This window comes from Scyliorhinus torazame, chromosome 5 (genome assembly GCF_047496885.1).
Source record: "Scyliorhinus torazame isolate Kashiwa2021f chromosome 5, sScyTor2.1, whole genome shotgun sequence".
In the NCBI taxonomy this organism is placed as follows: domain Eukaryota; kingdom Metazoa; phylum Chordata; class Chondrichthyes; order Carcharhiniformes; family Scyliorhinidae; genus Scyliorhinus; species Scyliorhinus torazame.
The window spans coordinates 122,630,628-122,650,717 of record NC_092711.1 but is presented as its reverse complement, the minus strand read 5'-3'; the positions used below and the strand labels follow the sequence as shown (position 1 = coordinate 122,650,717).

Genomic DNA, 20,090 nt, shown 5'->3' with positions numbered 1-20,090 from the left:
AAATTCCGTTCCCTAACTCCCGAGTCCATCCCTCTCCCTGGGAACTGTCTGAGGCTGAACTGCACTCTGCACAATCTCCGGGTCAGATTTGACCCCAAAATTAGTTTCTGACCCCATATCCACACCATCACTAATACCAGATATTTCAATCTCCATAATCTCACCTGTCTCCCCCTCCATCCCAGCTCATCTGCTGCTGAAACCCTCATCCATGCCCCTGTTATCTTTAGACTTGGTGATTCCAATACATTCCTGTCCACATTCACCCAGCACGGAAACATGAGATCATCCCAAACTCTGCTGACTGTGGGCTTTCTCACACCAAGTAGTCCTGTTCACCCATCACCCTGTGCTCACTGACCTACACTGGCTCCTTATGTAGGACAGCCTTGATTTTAAAATTCACATCCTCTACCTTGTTTGCAAATCCCTTCATGGCCTTATCCCTCCCTATCTCTGTAATCTCCAGTTTTACAACCCTCTGAGATATCTGCACTCTGCTCACAAACAACAACAAAAAAAAAGTTAGAATACAATGACTGGTAGGGTATTATGTGCTAGCTCAACAATAATTAAAATTCCCCATTTAAATTATTCCACCATCAATGTCAGGACCAAGGCCGGAAACTGTGAAATTCTCTCTCTAAACCTCTCCGTCAACAGTGCAATTTTAAACAGCGTAGAATCAAATATTCCAGCGGTGGTGGGGGTGAAGGGTGGTAAATGTCGACAATTGGGTGATTAAGCTGTTGATCAAGCTGTTTACAAAAAAAAGCTAATGGGGTCCTCAGTTTATTAATGTAGACATGGAGTGCAAATGCAAGGAAGCTATCGGGAATCTTTGTAAATTACTGATTACCCAGCAGTGTGGAAAATTACCCAGGTAGGTCCTGTACACAAAGAGCAGGACAAATCAAACACAGCCCAATACTGCCTCATCAGTCTTCTCTCAATCATCAGTAAGGTGATGGAGGGGCCATCAACAGTGCTATCAAGTGGCACTTGCTCAGCAATATCCTGCTCTTGGGTCATGTCTGTGCGGAGTCTGCACGTTGAGTCTCCAGAGACTTCCTCCCAGAAGTCCCGAAAGACGTGCTTGGTAGGTGAATTGGACATTCTGAATTCTCCCGCAGTGTACCCGAACAGGCGCCGGAGTGTGGAGACTAGGGGATTTTCAAAATAACGTCATTGCAGTGTTAATGTAAGCCTAATTGTGACACTAATAAAGATTATTATTAGATTATCATTGATGCCAGTTTGGGTTCCGGCAGGGTCACTTAGCTCCTGATCACATTACAGCCTTGGTTCAAACATGGTCAAAAGAGCTGAACTCCAAAGGTAATCTGAGAGTGACTGTTATTTAAACCAAGCCAGCATTTAACCAAGTATTGCATCAGGGAATCAGAGCAAAACTGGTGTCAATGGGAATCGGGGGAAACGCCGCTGGTCATAACTTGCACAAAGGAACTTGGTTGTGTTTGTTGAATGTCAATTATCTCAGTTCCAGGACATCACTGCAGGAGTTTCTCATGGCAGAGTCCTAGGCCCAACATCTTTATCAATGACCTGCCTTCCCTCATAACTTCAGAATTGGGGATGTTAACACTGCTTCTCATGGTGCCAAGGTCCCAAGTTCGATCCCAGCCCTGGGTCACTGTTTGTGTGGAGTTTGCACATTCTCCCCAAATTTTCTGTGGGTTTCGCCCCCACAAACCAAAAGATGTGCAGGCTAGGTGGATTGGCCACAAAAAATGGCCCATTAATTGGAAAAAATTAATTGGGTACTCTTAAAAAAAAATTTTTTTTAAAGAATTGGGGATGTTTGCAGGTGACTAAACAATGTTCAGCACCATTCACGGCTCCTCAGACACTGACGCAGTCTGTTGAATTCGCGGACAGCAGGACACAGAGACGATAGGTAGAAAGTAATGAATAAGGTTTATTACGATACAAATCCAAACTCTTCAACTCCCCAACACAGGGCTAAATCGCTGGCTTTGAAAGCAGACCAAGGCAGACCAGCAGCACGGTTCGATTCCCGTATCAGCCTCCCCGAACAGGCGCCGGAATGTGGCGACTAGGGGCTTATCACAGTAACTTCATTTTGAAGCCTACTTGTGACAATAAGCAATTTTCATTTTCATCCATTTTTCATTTTCAAAAATCTCCTTCCCTGATTGCCCCCAGACGAGGGTTTTATGTGAGATGCGGCTCTCCCTGTTAAGAGGAAGCCCTGCTCCCTTAAAGGGGCAGTTCCTATTCTGGGGAGGTCATGGGAAATTGTATGGTCCTGTCCCGGGACCTCCATTGGGGTTATAACACAATCCATGTCCAAATGCAGCAAGACCTGGGCAATATCCAGACTTGAGCTGACAAGTGGCAAGTTACTTTCACACCACACAAGTGCCAGGCAATGACCGTCTCTAATGAGAGAGGATCTAATGATTGACCCTTAACATTCAATGGCATTACCATCGCTGAACCTCCCACAATCAACATCCTGGGGGTTAGCACTGACCAGAAAATGAACTGGACTAGCCATATAAATATTGTGGCTACCAGAGCAGGTCGGAGGCCAGCAATCCTGTGGCACGCAACTCAACCCCTGGCTCAGCAAAGCCAGTCCACCATCTGCAAGACCCAGGTCAGGAGCATGATGGAATATTCCCCACTTGCCTGGATGAGTGCAGCTCCAACAACATTCAAGAAGCTTGACAACATCCAGAAAAAACAAGCCCATTTGATTGGCACCCCATCCACAAACATTCAATCTCGCTACACTGGGGAACAGTAGCAGCAGTGTGTACCAGCTACAAGATGCACGATAACTCACCCAGGTTCATTTAGGCAGCACCTTCCAAACTCATAACCTCTGCCATCCAGAATGACAAGAGCAGCAGATACATTGACGCACCATCACCTGGAGGTTCCCCTCCAAGATACTCCTGACTTGGAAATATATTAATGTTCCTTCACTGTCACTGGGTCAAAATCCTGGATGCAGCCTCATCCTCGAGTTACCGAACAGACTTTCTCCTGTCAATATAGAGCAGCAGGATTGGACTGTGGTTTGTTTATTGCTCATCTTCAGTTAATACAGTTTAGGAGTGATTTAAATTTAAAACAAGCTTTTCAGACATGATGGTCTATTCATACATAAATTAGATGCTATAGGGCACAAACTGCATCCAAATAGGGCTGATTTACATCAGAAATAAATATTGGAATGAACTTGGGTCCGGCATGAATGTGATTAACAGCAGCAATAACTGCAGAATCAAAAACAATTAGGTGGGGTTACAGGAATAGGGTGGAGGCATGAGCTTAAGTAGGGTGTTCTTTCCAAGGGCCGGTGCAGACTCAATGGGCCGAATGGCCTTCTGCACTGTAACTTCTATGATATGATGATAAGGTGGAGTTGAACTCGTGTCTCTAGCGCATTGTGCCATCCCACATCTGTGGACACTAAGTGGCAATTTAGCATAGCCGATCCACTTAACCGGCACATCTTTGGATTGTGGGAGCAAACCAGAGCACCTAGAGGAAACGCACGCAGACATGGGGAGAAAGTGTAAACAATCTCCCAAGGCTGGAATTGAACTTGAGTCTCTGATGCTGTGCCACCGAAGTACTTCACTCAGCCACCCCACATTTTGAGTTTACATTTGACTGGAGCTATTGGATTCTGCTGTCGTGTTGGAAAACTTTAGGGCATTTGAAATTCTCCACCAATTCCTACTCCATCTTTCTGATGGATAATGAAGGGTCTGTGCACATTCCCCCCCAATATCCACATCACAGCAAAAACGATCACGAGTCACTAATTAGGATTTTTGATGGGGCTGTATTTACCCAGCATTCCCGCGGTAGTGAATGTCCCCCATTCACATCAGAGGAATATGCTGCGCAGGCGCAGTAGTGACCAGTATGGGAGCATGCGCGGTGCGAGTAATGGCGATGAGGAGAGTCGCTCTTTTGTCGTCTCTGCAGCGGGAAGGATGCGGAAACTCTGACAGAATGATGGAGCCGGATCTGGATAGGGAGGGTTTCTAAACACCTGGTGAGGGCCGCCAATCCAGAATCAGACTCTGCAAATCCCGCGTTTCCAGCTCCGGGTCTTTGTTTTCCCCCAGACCAGGACAACACGTTTTAAAATCAATTCCCCGCTCTCGGGCTGCACCGGATATTCGCCGCCCAGAGGAGTCTTTGGGCCATATATTTATATTCAGTGAGAGGTCGCAGTCTCCGTCTTGTTACCTGAAGGAACTGCTTCGCCATTTGGTTTGCACTACAACCCCACGCTGCTAATCACTGCCCAGTGTGGAGGGGGCTGGGTAAGTCAGAGGATCTGCTCCTGGACCTGCTCTTGGGCCTGGTTAAAGCAGCAGCCTGTAGATTGGCAGGGGGTAACTCCGGCTGTCGGCCCCTCTTCTGTGGTCTTGTCAATCCCCGGGTAGTCCTGGAGAGGGAGCGTGTGGTGTCCACCGGAACACTTGTGACCTTCCACACTGGTGGCCACTTCAGGGTGCAGAATGTCCCATAGACACTGGAAACAACATTCTGGTGTAGTTGAGAAGGAGGTTTGATTGGACCACAAGTTTGGGGAAACAAGAGAAAAAACCCATAGAAACTGGAATTGTCTGTTCTGAATTTAATCCTGTACTAATGGTAATACTGACACTGTTAATGTCTTTTACAAGGTACAAGAGGACGTTGATTTACAGATGGGGAACTCAGACCAAACATCACATCAAGATCTGACAGAGTCACTTAATTCATCAGGACCTGAATATCATCGGTCCTTGAATGTGGAAGGAGAAATGTTTGTTGGTTCTGTCAGTGGGAACAAATTTCAAACATCAATGTGACTGGAAAAGCACCGAGACCCACACAACACACACCCGAGTGAGAGTGTTCCAGTGAACTGACTGTGGAAAGACTTTAACCAGTTACACAGCCTGAGAAAACAGCACATCATTCATAGCGGGGAGAAACTGTACACGTGTTCTGTGTGTGGACGAGGCTTCCATTGATCATCCAGTCTGGAGAGACACCAGGACTCGGACACAATGGAGAAACCATGGAAATGTGGGGGCTGTGGGAAGGGATTCAATTACCCATCCCTGCTGGAAATGCATCGACGCAGTCACACTGGAGAGAGGCCATTCACCTGCTCGGTGTGTGGTAAGGGATTCATTCAGTCATCCCACCTGCTGACACATCAGCAAGTTCACATTGATGAGAGGCTGTTTAACCAGTCAGACTGTGATAACTCTAAAAGCTCCGAGGACCTGGTCAAGCACCAGGTTGTTCGCACTGAGAGACAGTTCAGCTGCTCTCACTGTGGGAAGCTGTTCAAACGATCACAGAATCTCATTGAACACAAACGCACTCACACTGGGGAGAGACCATTCACCTGCTCTGTGTGAGGGAAAGGATTCACACGATCATCCCACCTCGCTACTCACAGACTGGTTCACAGTGATAACAGACCTTTCAAATGTACTGAATGCGAGAAGAGTTATAAAACCACAAGTGATCTGCTGATACACCAGCGGGTTTACAACGAGGAGAGGCCATTCAGATGTACAGTGAGTGGGAAGGGATTTACTCAGTTATCTGGCCTCCAGAAACACCAGCGAGTTCACACTGGGGAGAGGTCATTCACCTGCTCCTTATGTGGAAAGGGATTCATTTATTTAACCAGCCTCCGATCACACCAACTTGTTCACTCAGATAAGAAACCTTTCAAATGTTCTGAATGTGAGAAGAGCTTTAAAACCACAAATGTTCTGCTGAGACATCAGCGAGTTCACACTGGGGAGAGGCCGTTCACCTGCTCTGACTGTGGGAAGGGATTCACTCGCTCATCCCACCTGCTGACACATCAGCACACGCACACCGGGGAGAGACCGTTCACCTTCTCTGAGTATGAGAAGGGATTTACTCGGACAGCTCATCTGACACAGCAACAGGTTGATAAATGTCTGCAGGGTTTGGATTCTGCTGTTATTGCTGCTGTTAATCACATCCAGCACTGAACCATGTTCATTCTGACTGTTGGAGTTTGTTTTTGCTGATGTTAATAATCCCTATAACTGGACTGGAGTTTAATCTTCTGAATATATGTCAAGTGAACTAATATTGTTTCAGACACACTATTGAAACCTTCATTTCACCAGGATAAGAAGAGATTAATTGGTGTCCTGTTACTGGCTGCTGCATTTTTGTGACCTTTCCTCCTTTCTAACTCGGGATTATTTCAGTTCTCACACCTTCAGTTACTCTCACAACCGCGTCCCAGCTCCCCATCACTTCCAGTGCGTCTGTCTTAGCTTTGGCATCCAGGGGACGTATTGGTAACAAACCCAGGATCACTAAACACAAAACCCAGTCATTTGTACTGGGGATCTGGTCAAGCACCAGGTTGTTCGTACTGAGGGGCAGTTAAGTTGTTCTCACTGTGGGAAGCTGTTTAAACGATCACAGAATCTCATTGAACATGAACACACTCACACTGGGATGAGTCACATGAAGGTGGTCAGTACAAATGATACAAAGACATCCAAAAAAAGGATCCTTACAAACTTCTGCACTGCGGACCACCTAAAATATTATCATATCTCTGGGAAAAGACTGCAATCGACCAGCCGTGTGGCGGCAGCACTGAAATTAGTTCAGTTTGTTTCAATTTGTACTGATGTGCTTGTCTCCCCAATCACTGAGGACAGTGATGTTTGTGGAGCCGCCTCCTCCTGTGATTTGTTTAATTATTCACCACCATGTAGATGTAGCAGGACTGCAGCTTTGATCTGAACCGCTGTGTGTGAGATCGCTTAACCCTGCCGAGAGCATGCTGCTTCTGCTGTTTAACACGTTTATAGTCTCCTGTGATAGGGTCACCAGATTGGAATCTGTTTTAGGGAAACCTGGTGCTGCTCCTGACATGTTCTCCTCCACTCCATGTTGAACCAGGGTTGATCCCTTGGCTTGATGGTAATGATAGAGTGAGGGATATGCTGGCCTATGAGCTTACAGATTGTGTTTAAGTATTGTGCTGCTAATGGCTCACAGTGCCTCATGGATGCCCAGTTTTGATCTGGATCTAATTTATTGTGCACCCCCCCAGAACTGGTTGACATCTCTCAATGCATAACCTCCCACGTTTCTGTGTTAAATTCCCTATTGCCACTTTATTGTCCACTCCACCAATCCATCTACATTGTTTTGGAAATGATAGCTATCCTCTACAATGTCCAGAATTCGGCCAATCTTTGTGTCGTCTGCAAATTTCATAATCATGCTCCCTACGTTCACGTCCAAATTATTATATAGCCCACACAGTAATGGTCCCAACACCGAGCCCTGTGACACAGCGCTGGAAACAACTTTTCCAATTGCAAGGGCAGCCAATGACCCTTTGTTTCCTGCTACTGAGCCAATGTTTTATCCAGTTTGCCACATTGCACTGTATCCCACGGGCTTTCACCTTTGCCACGTGGGACTTTGTCAAAAGCCTTGCTAAAATCTATGTGCACAACATCGACTTCACTACCTTTATCAACACTTCTTGTCACTTCCTCAAAGAATTCGACCAAATTTGTGAGGCAAGAAATTCCTTTAACAAATCCATGCTGACTATCCCTGATTAGTCGATGCCTTTCTATGTGACAGTTAATCCTATCTCTCAGGATTCATTCTACTAATGGTGAGAATCAGCTCACTACCACAGGGAGTGGGTGAAGTGAAGAGTACAGATGTGTTGAAGGGGAAACTGGACAAACACAAGAGGGAGAAGAGAATAGAGGATTACAATGAAAGATTTAGATGTGGAAAGATGGGAGGAGCTTGCGTGGAGCAGAAACTCCAGCAGGGACTGGTTGGGCTGAATGGTCTGTTGCTGTGCTGTATATCCTGTGTAATCGAGCTCTGAATTCACTGTGTTATTTCTGTTTGTGTCAGGAAGCAGCATGACGTTAAACTGAGGACTATAATCAAAATCTCCCAGGCCATTGTCCTTCCCACCCTGCTGTGTGGAGCAGAATCCTGGGGATGCTATAGGAGCTACAGCTCTGGAACTCTTCCAGCAAAGACTTCTGAAGACCATCATGAAAATTCAATAGCAGGACAAAAATCTCAAAACAACCTGGTTCCCCATCGTGCTGGGCTCAACAGCATGGAGACCATCCTCCAGAACATTCAACTGAGCGGCCAGGCCATATCTCTCACATGGATGACTATAAAATCCCCAAGCAGACCTTCAATGGGGATTGTCTCAGGGCAAACAACATCAAGGTGGTCATTACAAATGATACAAGGACATTCAAAATAGGATCCTTACAAACGTCTGCACTGCAGACCACCTCTCTGGGAAGACTGCAATCGACCGGCCCATGTGGAAGCAGCACTGAAATTGGTTCAGTTTGTTTCAAGGACCATCAACAGCAAACTCATAACATCCAACACTGCCAGAGAAAGATCAGAGGTGGAGCAGCTACAGAAGTTCCCCCTAAACACCAACAACAATATAAACTGCCAGTTCTGTGGACGTGCATGTCGATCCCACATCAGACCCTCAGTCACGAGAGGACCCACAGAAAACAATGTAATTAATGACAGCTTGGACATACTCGAACAATGAGGAGTTGACCCCAACATTATCCCTGTTCTCCGGATGGGATCACTGTACTCTGTCTAATTATTGCAGAGCTGTTAATGAAGTCAGTAAAAGACAATCCATTGTTGGGAGCTTGATTATAGAAATATAGAAAATTGAAGGAGTGGCCATTTGGCCCTTCGAGCCTGCTGCCCCATTCATCATGATCATGGCTGATCTCCCAAGTCAGTAACCTACTCCTGCTTTTCCCTCATATCCTTTGATCCCTTTAGCCCCAAGCTCGATATTATCTGGTGTCTGAAACCACAGGGCTCAATATTTAGAGTCAACAAGATGAACAAGGATGTGTTCATCAGGGCCCAATTCTCCACCTGGATATTCACAGGAGAAAGTCAGTCTGTTATCAAACACATTGAGGGAATTGAACAGAGAAAAATCACGTTTGTAAGAACCTCGCAAATCAATTGTAAATATCTGTCAAATGTTGGCAGGTTCCAACTGTCGATTTCCATCACATTGAAGTCAGTGAGAGGCGGGAGGGTGGTTATTCTGGAACTAAAAAACACCAGTTAGATCACAGCTAGAGTACTCAGTACAGTTCTGGTCACCACATTACAGGGAATAGGGACTAGCTCAGTCTCAACCAGTACAAACATGGTGGGGTGAATGGCCTGTGTGCTGGAAACTTTTAGGATTCTGTGATGACAAGTGGTCCTTGTGTTTTTATCCAAGACCGGTCACGGCCCAGTCATTTAGTCCAAGTGTTGATGTGATGGTTCAAGCCAAGAGGTGTCTTATGGAATCTGTGGTTCAAGCTTGTATTTTTAGAGACAGACGCTCATTGAAAAGGGAAACTGAGAAAATAAACTGACTCTCAGCTGCCAAGGAATCTAAGACTGAAACTGAGTAGAATCGTTTAAAAGGACAAAGAGAACCCTCGGAGCTCAGTCGCAGATTGTGGGTTCAGTGTTGCTGTACAGGCAGGTTGAGGAGTCTCAAATGAAAAAAAAATGAAATGAAAATCGCTTATTGTCACAAGGAGGCTTCAAATTAAGTTACTGTGAAAAGCCCCTCGTCGCCACATTTCGGTGCCTGTTCGGGGAGGCTGGTACGGGAATTGAACCGTGCTGCTGGCCTGCTTTAAAAGCCATCTCTTTAGCCCTGTGCTAAACCAACCCTTGGATCCAGAAGCTGAAAATAAGCAAAGATGCAGTTTCTGAAGATAACATTGGTCGCGATACACCATCCAGACCAAAAGATATCGGAGCAGAATTGGCCCATTTAACCCATCGGGTCTGCTCCACCACTGAATTATGGCTGATATGTTTCTCATCCCCATTCTCCTCATAACCCAATTGGAAGGCTAGATAATGTTGAGGAAGCAGGTGTAAAAGTGTGAGGTTATGCACTTTGGAAGGAAGAATAGGGGCATAGACTATTTTCTGCAAAGGCTTCGAAATCAGAAGCACAAAGGGAGTTTGAAGGTGCAGTTCAGGATTCTCTAGGTTAACATGCAGGTTCACTTGGCAGTTAGGAAGGCAAATGCGATGTTAGCACGCATGTCGAGAGAGCTCGAATATAAGAGCAGGGATGTAATGTTGAGGCTGTATATGGCTCTGGTCAGACCCCATTTAGAATATTGTGAGCAGTTCGGGCCCCATATCTAAGGAAGGAAGTGCTCGCCTTCGAAAGGGTCCAGAGGAGGTTCACAGGAATGATCTCTGGAATGAAGAACTTGTCATATAAGGAGCGGTTGAGGACTCGGGGTCTGTACTCAATGGAGTTTAGAAGGATGAGTCTTACAGAATACTGAGCAGCCGAGAAAGAGTGGACGTGGAGAGGATGTTTCCACTAGTAGGAGAAACTAGATCCAGAGATGACTGCCTCAGACTGAAGGGACGATCCTTTAAAAGAGATGAGGAGGAATTTCTTCAGCCAGGGGGTGGTGAATCTGTGGAACTCTTTGCCGCAGAAGGCTGTGGAGGCCAAGTCACTGAGTGTCGTTAAGACAGAGGTAGATAGGTTCTTGATTAATAAGGGGATCAGGGGTTATGGGGAAAAGGCAGAATGGAAATGAGAAAAATATCAGCCATGGTTGAATGGCAGAGCAGACTCGATGGGCTGAATGGCCTAATTCTGCTCCTATATGTTATGGTCTTAATGTAATAAAACATCCCTCGTTGCTTCAGGAGTTTCAGAAAGACGAAAATGACATTGAGTCACATCGGCTGATATTAGGGTAAATGGACAAAATCTTTTTTTTAATATATAAATTTAGAGTACCCAATTCATTTTTTCCAAATAAGGGGCAATTTAGCGTGGCCAATCCACCTACCCTGCACATCTTTGGGTTGTGGGGCGAAACCCACGCAAACACAGAGAGAATGTGCAAACTCCACGTGGACAGTGACCCAGAGCCGGGATCGAACCTGGGACCTTGGCACCCTGAGGCAGAGTGCGAACCACTGCGCCACCGTGCTGCCCTTAAATGGAAAAAATCTTGATTGGAGAGGGAGATTTTAACAAGTATCTTTAATCAGTGCTGAGAGGTGGAGAGGGCAGAGAGCTTGAGGGAGACCTTCAAAGAAATTCACGTGTCAAAAATATAAAAACAGACTGAATTTAACACAAAAACTGTTGTTTGATTTTTATCTAGAATATATAACGGAGCTGAAGTTTATTAACATCAGCAAAACACACTCCAATGAACATGGTTTAGATATGAATGTCATTCCCAATAAAATCCAATCATTGTTATTTGTGAACTCATTGGTGTTTCCGCAGGTTCGATTATTGAGTGAATCCCTGGCCACATTCGGAGTAGGTGAATGGGCTCTCCCCAGACTGAACTCGCCAGTTTGTCAGCAGAGTGGATAACTAGTGAATCCCTTCCCACACACAGAACATAAAAATGGCCTCCCCCAGTCTGAATGCGCTGATGAATTTCCAACTGAATCCTTGCTCACAGTCCCGATATTGCCACGTTTTTTGCCCTGTGTGAACACGCTGGTGTTTCTGGAGTTTATGAATTAGCAAATCCCATTTTACACACAGAGCAGGTGAACGCTCTCTTCCCAGTGTGAACCTGCTGGTGTTTCTGTAGGCTTAATGTCTGAGTGAATCCCTTCTCACACTTGGAGCAGGTAAACGGTCTCTCCCTGGTGTGACTCCGCTGTTGTTTCCGGAGTGTGAATGAATCAGCAAATCCCTATTTAGACCCAGTGCAGGTGAACGGCCTCTCCTGTATGATGGCGCCGATGAAGTTTCAGGCGAGATGGGTAACTGAATCCCTTCCCACAGTCCCCACATTTCCATGGTTTCTCCCCACTCTGAGTACACTTGTGTTTCGACAGATCATATGATCGGCTGAATCCTCGTCCACACACAGAACACGTGTACGGTTTTTCCCCACTGTGAACAATACTTTTTCCGTTCATTTTTAAACTTCGATGATGTTCTGATGATATACGGACGATGGTAAATTGTGAGGCTCCATGTGATCTTGATGTGATGTTGGTTTGTGTTTCCCAAATGCAAATCCTTTGAATCTCCTGTGAAATTGATTGAAAACAGAAAATAGGGAGTGAGAGAGAACCACGAAAACACAAAGGCAGGTTGTGAAATTGAGCTGAATGAATTTGGTCATTTGTGGGGCCGGCACTGGGAAAAAGTCACCATGAAAACTGCTGGATTGTTGTAAAACCCCAACTGATTCACTGATGTCCTTCAGGGAACGGAAGCTGCCAAACTGGAGTCCCACTCACTCATCATCCCTGTGCTCACTGACCTACATTGGGACTCAGCTAAGCAACATCTCAATGGAACATTCACATCTTTGTTTGCAAATCTTGCTCTTTGCTATTTCCAGCAACACAGATGTTTAATTCTTGAAGCACAGAACCACTGGGGCTGGTTTAGCACACTGGGCTAAATCGCCGGCTTACCAAGCAGGCCAGCAGCATGGTTCAATTCCCGTACCAGCCTCCCCGAACAGGCGTCGGAATGTGGCGACTAGGGGCATTTCACAGTAACTTCATTGAAGCCTACTTGTGACAATAAGCGATTTTCATTTTCATTTAATTTCAAACACAAATACTTACATTCAGGTCCTGATGAACTGAGTGACTGCCAGATTTTAACGCGAATCTTAGTTTTCCAGAGGGAGGTGGGGGAGGGGGAGAGAGCGAGAGAAAGAGAGAGAAGGGATTTTATATGTTGACAGGCAGTTGTCCCTCTCCCCACGGACGTTTTGCATTGTTTTCCAAGGGTCACACCAGCCCCAGAGACATGGAACCCCTCACAGGTAAGAGAACAGAGCACTAAAAGCTCAAAGGTGTTGATAAATGCTCAGACATACTTAGCTGTGAAGCAGTTCCACAGTTTTTCATGTTAAAATCTCCCACTGTAGCCTGCAGCTGGAAAGATATCAGAAGCTCTGGAGTCGGAGGAAAATCCCCCAGTTGAGGAGAACGGGGATGATGTCACCACGCAATTGGAGGTGCGTGATGACATCACAGACAGGAAGACTGAACATCTGGATCTGTGCGAACCAGTGATCACCACATATTATGGAAGATGTGATGGTCCTTGAGAGAGTAGAGGAGACTTACCAGAATAGTTCCAGGAATGAGGGATTTTAGTTGCAGGTTAGGTGGGAGAAACTGCAGTTGTTCTCCTTGGAGCAAAGGAGAATGATAGAGGTGTTCAAGTTTCTGATTGGTCTCAGTAAAGTAGCTAAAGAAACATTGCTCCTACCAGCTGATTGTAAAAGGATTTCAGGACACAGATTTAAGATTTGGAGCAAGAACTACAGTGAGTGGTAATGACTTGGAACTCAATGCTTACGCTGAAAGTGCGATAATATCCAGGTCCTGATGTCATAGAATTTACACTGCAGAAGGCCATTCGGCCCATCGGGTCTGCACCAGCTCTTGGAAAGAGCACCCCATCCAAGGTCAACACCTCCACCCTATCCCCATAACCCAGCAACCCCACCCAACACTAAGGGCAATTTTGGACAATAAGGGCCATTTATCATGGCCAATCAACCTAGAATGCACATCTTTGGACTGAGGGGGGGAAACTGGAGCACCCAGAGGAAACCCACGCACACACGGGGAGGATGTGCAGACTCCTCACAGACAGTGGCCCAAGCTGGAATCGAACCTGGGATCCTGGAGCTGTGAAGCAATTGTGCTTTCCACAATGCTACCGTGCTGATGAATCGAGTGATGCTGTCAGAATTTGATGTCAGGTTTTGTTTATGTTTCCTGCCTGCAATTCCTTTTCTAATACCCTGAAAATAAAAGTAACAAAAGCCATCTTTCCAAAATCAAAATTCAGGAAAAAAATAAACCTATTCTTGGTTTGAGTGTAAATCCTCCCTTTCTAACGCCCTGTAAAAGGAGTTTCCACAATTCATCACTGTCAGCCCAGGGTAGAAATTTACTACATTCTTCCCTCCTGCTCCCTGGACCAGGATGACAGCTCATACTCCCTGCTACACTTTACCCTCGTTGTCATCAGCCATTGCTCAATTTCAGGATGACCTTTACTCAAGGTTGTGAGTTTCTGACATGGTTCTTGATATGACTGGACACAGTCGTAGATCTTTAGACACATGGAAGAGGATGTTCCAAGAGGTAGTGAGAACTGAAAAGCAGAATGTCTTTCTCTTCCTTTTCTTCTCTGCCTCAACAATAAGACATTGGGACTCAAAGGCTAATGTAGTTTGATGGTTGTCTTCATTCTGAACAATGGGTAACAAACTCCTCTCAAAACATTGAATAAAAGCAAATTACTGTGAATGCTGGAATCTCAAACCAAAAAGAAAATGCAGGAAAATCTCAGGCCTGGCAGCATCTGTAGGGGGAGAAAAGAGCTAACGTTTTGAGTCCAGATGACCACTCAAAACTCTTTTCTCTCCCGACAGATGCTGCCAGACCTGCTGAGATTTTCCAGCATTTTCTTTTTGGTTCCTCCCAAAACATTCTCCCCCTTCAAAACATCCCAAAAGATGTGCTTGTTAGGTGAATTGGACATTCTGAATTCTCCCTCTGTGTACCCAAACAGGCGCCGGAGTGTGGCACCAAGGGGATTTTCACAATGCTTCATTGCAGGGTTAATGTAAACCTACTTGTGACAAGGTTTTTTAAAATCATTGCCCCCTACAAAGATGGCGGCTACGCATGCGCTCTGGTGCGCTACCCCGGTAAAGATGGCGGCCGTTCACCCGGGCCGAACATGAGGAGCTGCAGTCCCGCTCGGTACAAATTAGGTCCGGTAAGCTCTTTTCCCAGATTTGCGACTCACACAACATGTTTACGGAGCGTTTCCGCCCACCGCGCGCTTCTTTGCTCCCTCCGCACCGTCAATCGCCTCTTACCGATTTCAGATCTGAACAAAGAGCCGCAATCCATCGCCATTACCCACACTGCGCATGCTTCAATCACAGCCCGATCCCGCCCCTCATTCACTCCGATTGGTTGGAGGACCAGCCGCTCTCGATTGGTCCTCCAAACCAGCCTCTACTCTTATTGGTCCGCAGCTGCCGTCAATCCACAAAGTGTTTACAAATCATCCCACCCACCGCCTGATGCTGGCTCCGCTTCTCCGGGGCAAACAAGGGCCGAGGTCACCCTTGCTCCAGACTGCACCTGCGCACCAAAATCCAGCGATTTCATTGCCCATGCGCCAGACCACAATGACCGGGGAGTGATTGACGGTACCTCTGAACCAATAGGAAGAAGGACGGGGTGGAGGACTGAGCAAGAGCGACTGGTCCTCCAACCAATCAGAGTGAATGAGGGGCGGGGCTGAGCCCGGATCTCCTTCATTGGCTGATACTCTGCATCATTTTGAAAGCTGATTTGTTTCAAAATCCAGGAGAAAATTGGGCCTTTCTGTTTGAGGCTTTAAACAGATGAAACCCTGTGGGTGTGGAGCAAACATTTCAACATTTGTTACTGAAATGCGGGAACTCACCAGATAGGAGCTTCCAAACCCTGGTCACCATCGCCTGGAAGGACAAGATCCCGAAAGGGCTACAGATCACAAACCCACTCAAGTCGACCTACAACACAGACTATGCTGTCGCACCTCTCTCACGCTCCTCAACCACCTTGTCCGCCAGCTCTACAGCAGACGACGTAACCGGGAAACCAAGATAGAGGCCATATTCTCAACTTGCGCTCAGGATGCAGCAGACCAGCTGCGGAACACCGCCAAACAGATGAGACAACAATACTATGCCACCTATATGCACACCAAGAACAGAAAGCTTGAGAAACTTGGCATCACCACTGTCAGCAACCAAGCCACCCCCGGTGCCACAGTAGAAAACAATACAGGGAAATCTATTGTCAACTTGTCAGACTACACCCTTCAACCAGACGAAATCGAAGTCCTCAGCAGAGGGCTCAATTTCTGCACCACCACCAAAATGGACCCCATCAGTCTTGCGGCAGACACGGAGGAATTCATCAGGCGAATGAGGCTCTGGGAATTCTTCCACAGACCCCAAGAGGCCAACAGCGAACCCAAGCAGACTATCAATGAACCGGAACAGCAGACCGAGAGATCTGCGGTGCGGCAACCGAAGAGGAAAGAGTCGAATTGGACCCCTCCGGTCCTTAAGACTCGACATGTATGCTCAAGCCGTCAGGAGTCGCGTCAATGCCAGATTCATCAGTCGCATTCACAAGACAGCCCCGAACGTCACCCAAGCACAACGCAATGCCATCCGCGCTCTCAAGACCAACCGCAGCATCGTCATCAAACCAGCAGACAAAGGAGGGGCCACTGTCGTACTGAACAGAACGGACTACTGCAAAGAAGTATACCGACAACTGAACAACCAAAAACACTACAGACAGTTACCCGCAGATCCGACCAAGGAATACATCCGCCAACTTAACAGACTGATCAAGACCTTGGATCCAGATCTTCAGAGCACCCTACGTGCTCTCATCCCACGTACTCCCCGCATTGGAGATCTCTACTGCCTCCCAAAAATACATAAGGCCAACACACCAGGCCGCCCTATCGTTTCAGGCAATGGGACCTTGTGTGAGAACCTCTCTGGCTACATCGAGGGCATCTTGAAACCCATCGTACAAGGTACGCCCAGCTTCTGTCGCGACACGACGGACTTCCTACAGAAACTCAGCACCCATGGACCAGTTGAACCAGGAACATTCCTCGTCACAATGGACGCCTCGGCACTCTACACCAGCATCCCCCATGACGACGGCATTGCTGCAACAGCCTCAGTACTCAAGACCGACAACTGCCAATCTCCAGACACAATTCTGCAACTCATCCACTTCATTCTGGATCACAACGTCTTCACCTTCGACAACAAGTTCTTCATCCAGACGCACGGAACAGCCATGGGGACCAAATTCGCACCCCAATACGCCAACATCTTCATGCACAAGTTTGAACAGGACCTACTCACCGCACAGGACCTTCAACCGATGTTATACACCAGATACATCGATGACATTTTTTTCCTTTGGACCCACGCGAAGAATCACTGAAACGACTACACGATGACATTAATAAGTTCCATCCAACCATCAGACTCACCATGGACTACTCTCCAAAATCAGTTGCATTCTTGGACACACTCGTCTCCATCAAGGACGGTCACCTCAGCACTTCGCTTTACCGCAAACCCACGGATAACCTCATGATGCTCCACTTCTCCAGCTTCCACCCTAAACACATTAAAGAAGCCATCCCCTATGGACAAGCGCTCCGTATACACAGGATCTGCTCAGACGAGGAGGAGCGTAACAGACATCTACAGACGTTGAAAGATGCACTCGTACGAACGGGATATGGCACTCGACTCATCGATCGACAGTTCCAACGCGCCACAGTGGAAAACCGCACCGACCTCCTCAGAAGACAAACATGGGACACAACCGACAGAATACCCTTCGTCGTCCAGTACTTCCCCGGAGCGGAGAAACTACGTCATCTTCTTCACAGCCTTCAACACGTCATTGATGACGATGAACATCTTGCCAAGGTCATCCCCACACCCCCACTACTTGCCTTCAAACAACCGCGCAACCTCAAACGAACCATTGTTTGCAGCAAACTACCCAGTCTTCAGAACAGTGACCACGACACCACACAACCCTGCCATGGCGATCTCTGCAAGACGTGCCAGATCATTGACATGGATACCACTATTACACGTGAGAACACCACCCACCAGGTACACGGTACGTTCTCGTGCGACTCGGCCAACGTTGTCTACCTCATACGCTGCAGGAAAGGATGTCCCGAAGCATGGTACATTGGCGAGACCATGCAGACGCTGCGACAACGAATGAACGGACTTCGCGCAACAATCACCAGGCAGGAATGTTCCCTTCCAGTCGGAGAACACTTCAGCAGTCAAGGGCATTCAGCCTCTGATCTCCGGGTAAGCGTTCTCCAAGGCGGCCTTCAGGACGCGCGACAACGCAGAATCACCGAGCAGAAACTTATAGCCAAATTCCGCACACATGAGTGTGGCCTCAACCGGGACCTGGGATTCATGTCACATTACATTCATCCCCCACCATCTGGCCTGCGAAATCCTACCAACTGTCCTGGCTTGATGTAATTCACACCTCTTTAACCTGGGGTTACCCCATCTCTGGATCTGTAAAGATTTAATCACCTACTAATGGTCGCATTCCAAGCATTGTTTGGCATCTTTGAATTTGTCTATATATGTGTTTCTGGAACATACTTCTTCATTCACCTGAGGAAGGAGCAGCGCTCCGAAAGCTAGTGACATCAAAACAAACCTGTTGGACTTTAACCTGGTGTTGTAAGACTTCGTACTGGAAGGACAAGGGCAGCAGACTCTTAAGGAGCAGCCTTCCCAGGGAGGCAGTGGACAAGCAATCCAGACAGCCAGGGTAATGATTTAGTGACAATAAAAGCACAATACCGCAGATGCTGGAAATCTAATAAAATCAGAAATTACTGAAGGACACAAAATATTCATTATTTTTCTCTCTCCACAGATACTACCGCTGAGTTAATGCCACAAATCAGCTGTTTTTATTATAATGGTACCTGAGTTTGAATTCTACCACGGCTGAATTTGAATTCAATAAAAATATTGTGAGCATGGATCAATTGTCATAAAAACGCATCTGGTTCTCTTAATGCCCTTTTGGGAAGGAAATCAGCCATCCTTACCCAGTCAGGTCTACATGTGACACAATTCATAAACAATTCAAGGGCTAAAGGAATAACTGGGCAGACGGGAAATGTCCCCATTAGAACAAGGAGTCTCCCTGGTCAGCAGAAGCGTTAGGCCAGGTTAGGGAGAAGGTTGATACTGCCGTCATTGTGAACAACACAAAGTATCTCCTGTACCTTGTGAATCAGATTTAACGGGGTGAATTTATATATATTTTCTGTATTGGACAATCACATTTAAATCTGGGACTTAGGTGACGACATGAATTTGTGTTAGGTGACGAGATGTAGATCCATGTTTTATCCCACGAAGCCTTACACCCAGAGTGATAGTATTTCAGAACCAGGTGTGAAGACTGAATTCATCCTCAAAAGGACCACGAAAGTTCTATCATGGGAGAATCCACTGGAAGCATACCTGCCCCTGTATATGGGAGCGATAGAACCTGTGAGGAACAGCTCTTCCAATCACAGATTCTGTCTCTCCCAATGTTGTTGCTTCTGCAGAGACAGAATCTGTGATTGGAGGAACAGCTTTGTCGTCCATTTTGAGGAAGGAAGCTGGCTGACGTGCTGCCTGAGTCAGTGCTGTGTGGGGGAACCGTGTCTCCCTGGGACAGAACTAGAGGGTTTCACAGCAGTGGGAGCTTCGGAAGGAGACGCAGACACTTAGAGCTTTCCCTTCTGCTGAGCAATATTTCATTATTTTTATACATCCCAGGAGGTGGGGTGCACAGCTCAGGAATTGGAGTAATCTCCACTGTGAACTTACTCATTAATCACATCTGTCAAATTAGAAGTTGAGATCCAGGTTTCATTCTTCACTGCTGTTATTTGCAATTGAACGCTCACAGACAACATACAGCCCATAGGGGCCATCCCTTCCTCTTTATATATTCTCTAATTTTCTCCTCCTATTTGGGACACTTTGCTCCCTGCGAACTCCGGTCGCTCACCCCTGGCTACAGGGAAGGTGTAGGGAGTCGATTGGACTACGGGTACGGTTTATGGGCTATTTTCCGGTCCTAATCTCTCTGAATTTGAGCACAAACTAACAGATGTTAATAAAGCATACAACCCGAAATTAGCGATTTGTCCAATACAGAATATATACCTGTGGTTTCTGATTTTTAATTAGGTTTGTGGGATTTTTCGGAGCAACAATTGTTACTTCTAATCATGTCCCATCCGGTGATGCCAATGTTGTGCCTGCCTAAACCACTGTGTCTTAACCCATATGCAGCAGACAAATGACTATGAA

At 46.6% G+C, this 20,090-nt stretch overlaps 1 protein-coding gene and 1 long non-coding RNA gene across 4 annotated transcripts in view; one reads left to right on the top strand and one right to left on the bottom strand.

The window, feature by feature from the left end:
- The first annotated feature begins 3,929 nt into the window (after positions 1-3,929).
- Positions 3,930-6,142, top strand: LOC140419658 (uncharacterized). The gene is made up of 2 exons (XR_011945955.1): positions 3,930-4,334; positions 4,701-6,142. It is a non-coding gene; the product is annotated as an uncharacterized lncRNA (long non-coding RNA).
- Positions 6,143-11,238: 5,096 nt separating this feature from the next.
- The window catches only part of LOC140419651 (uncharacterized), a 36,372-nt gene continuing 27,520 nt past the window's right edge, over positions 11,239-20,090 (bottom strand). For 2 of the 3 annotated variants that reach the window (XM_072503581.1, XM_072503580.1), the window contains exon 3: positions 11,239-12,168. The gene's annotated coding sequence lies outside the window, so the exon portion shown is untranslated. Of the gene's footprint in view, positions 12,169-15,002; positions 15,165-20,090 lie in introns of those variants that run through there. The other variant, XR_011945949.1, reaches the window with a different exon arrangement.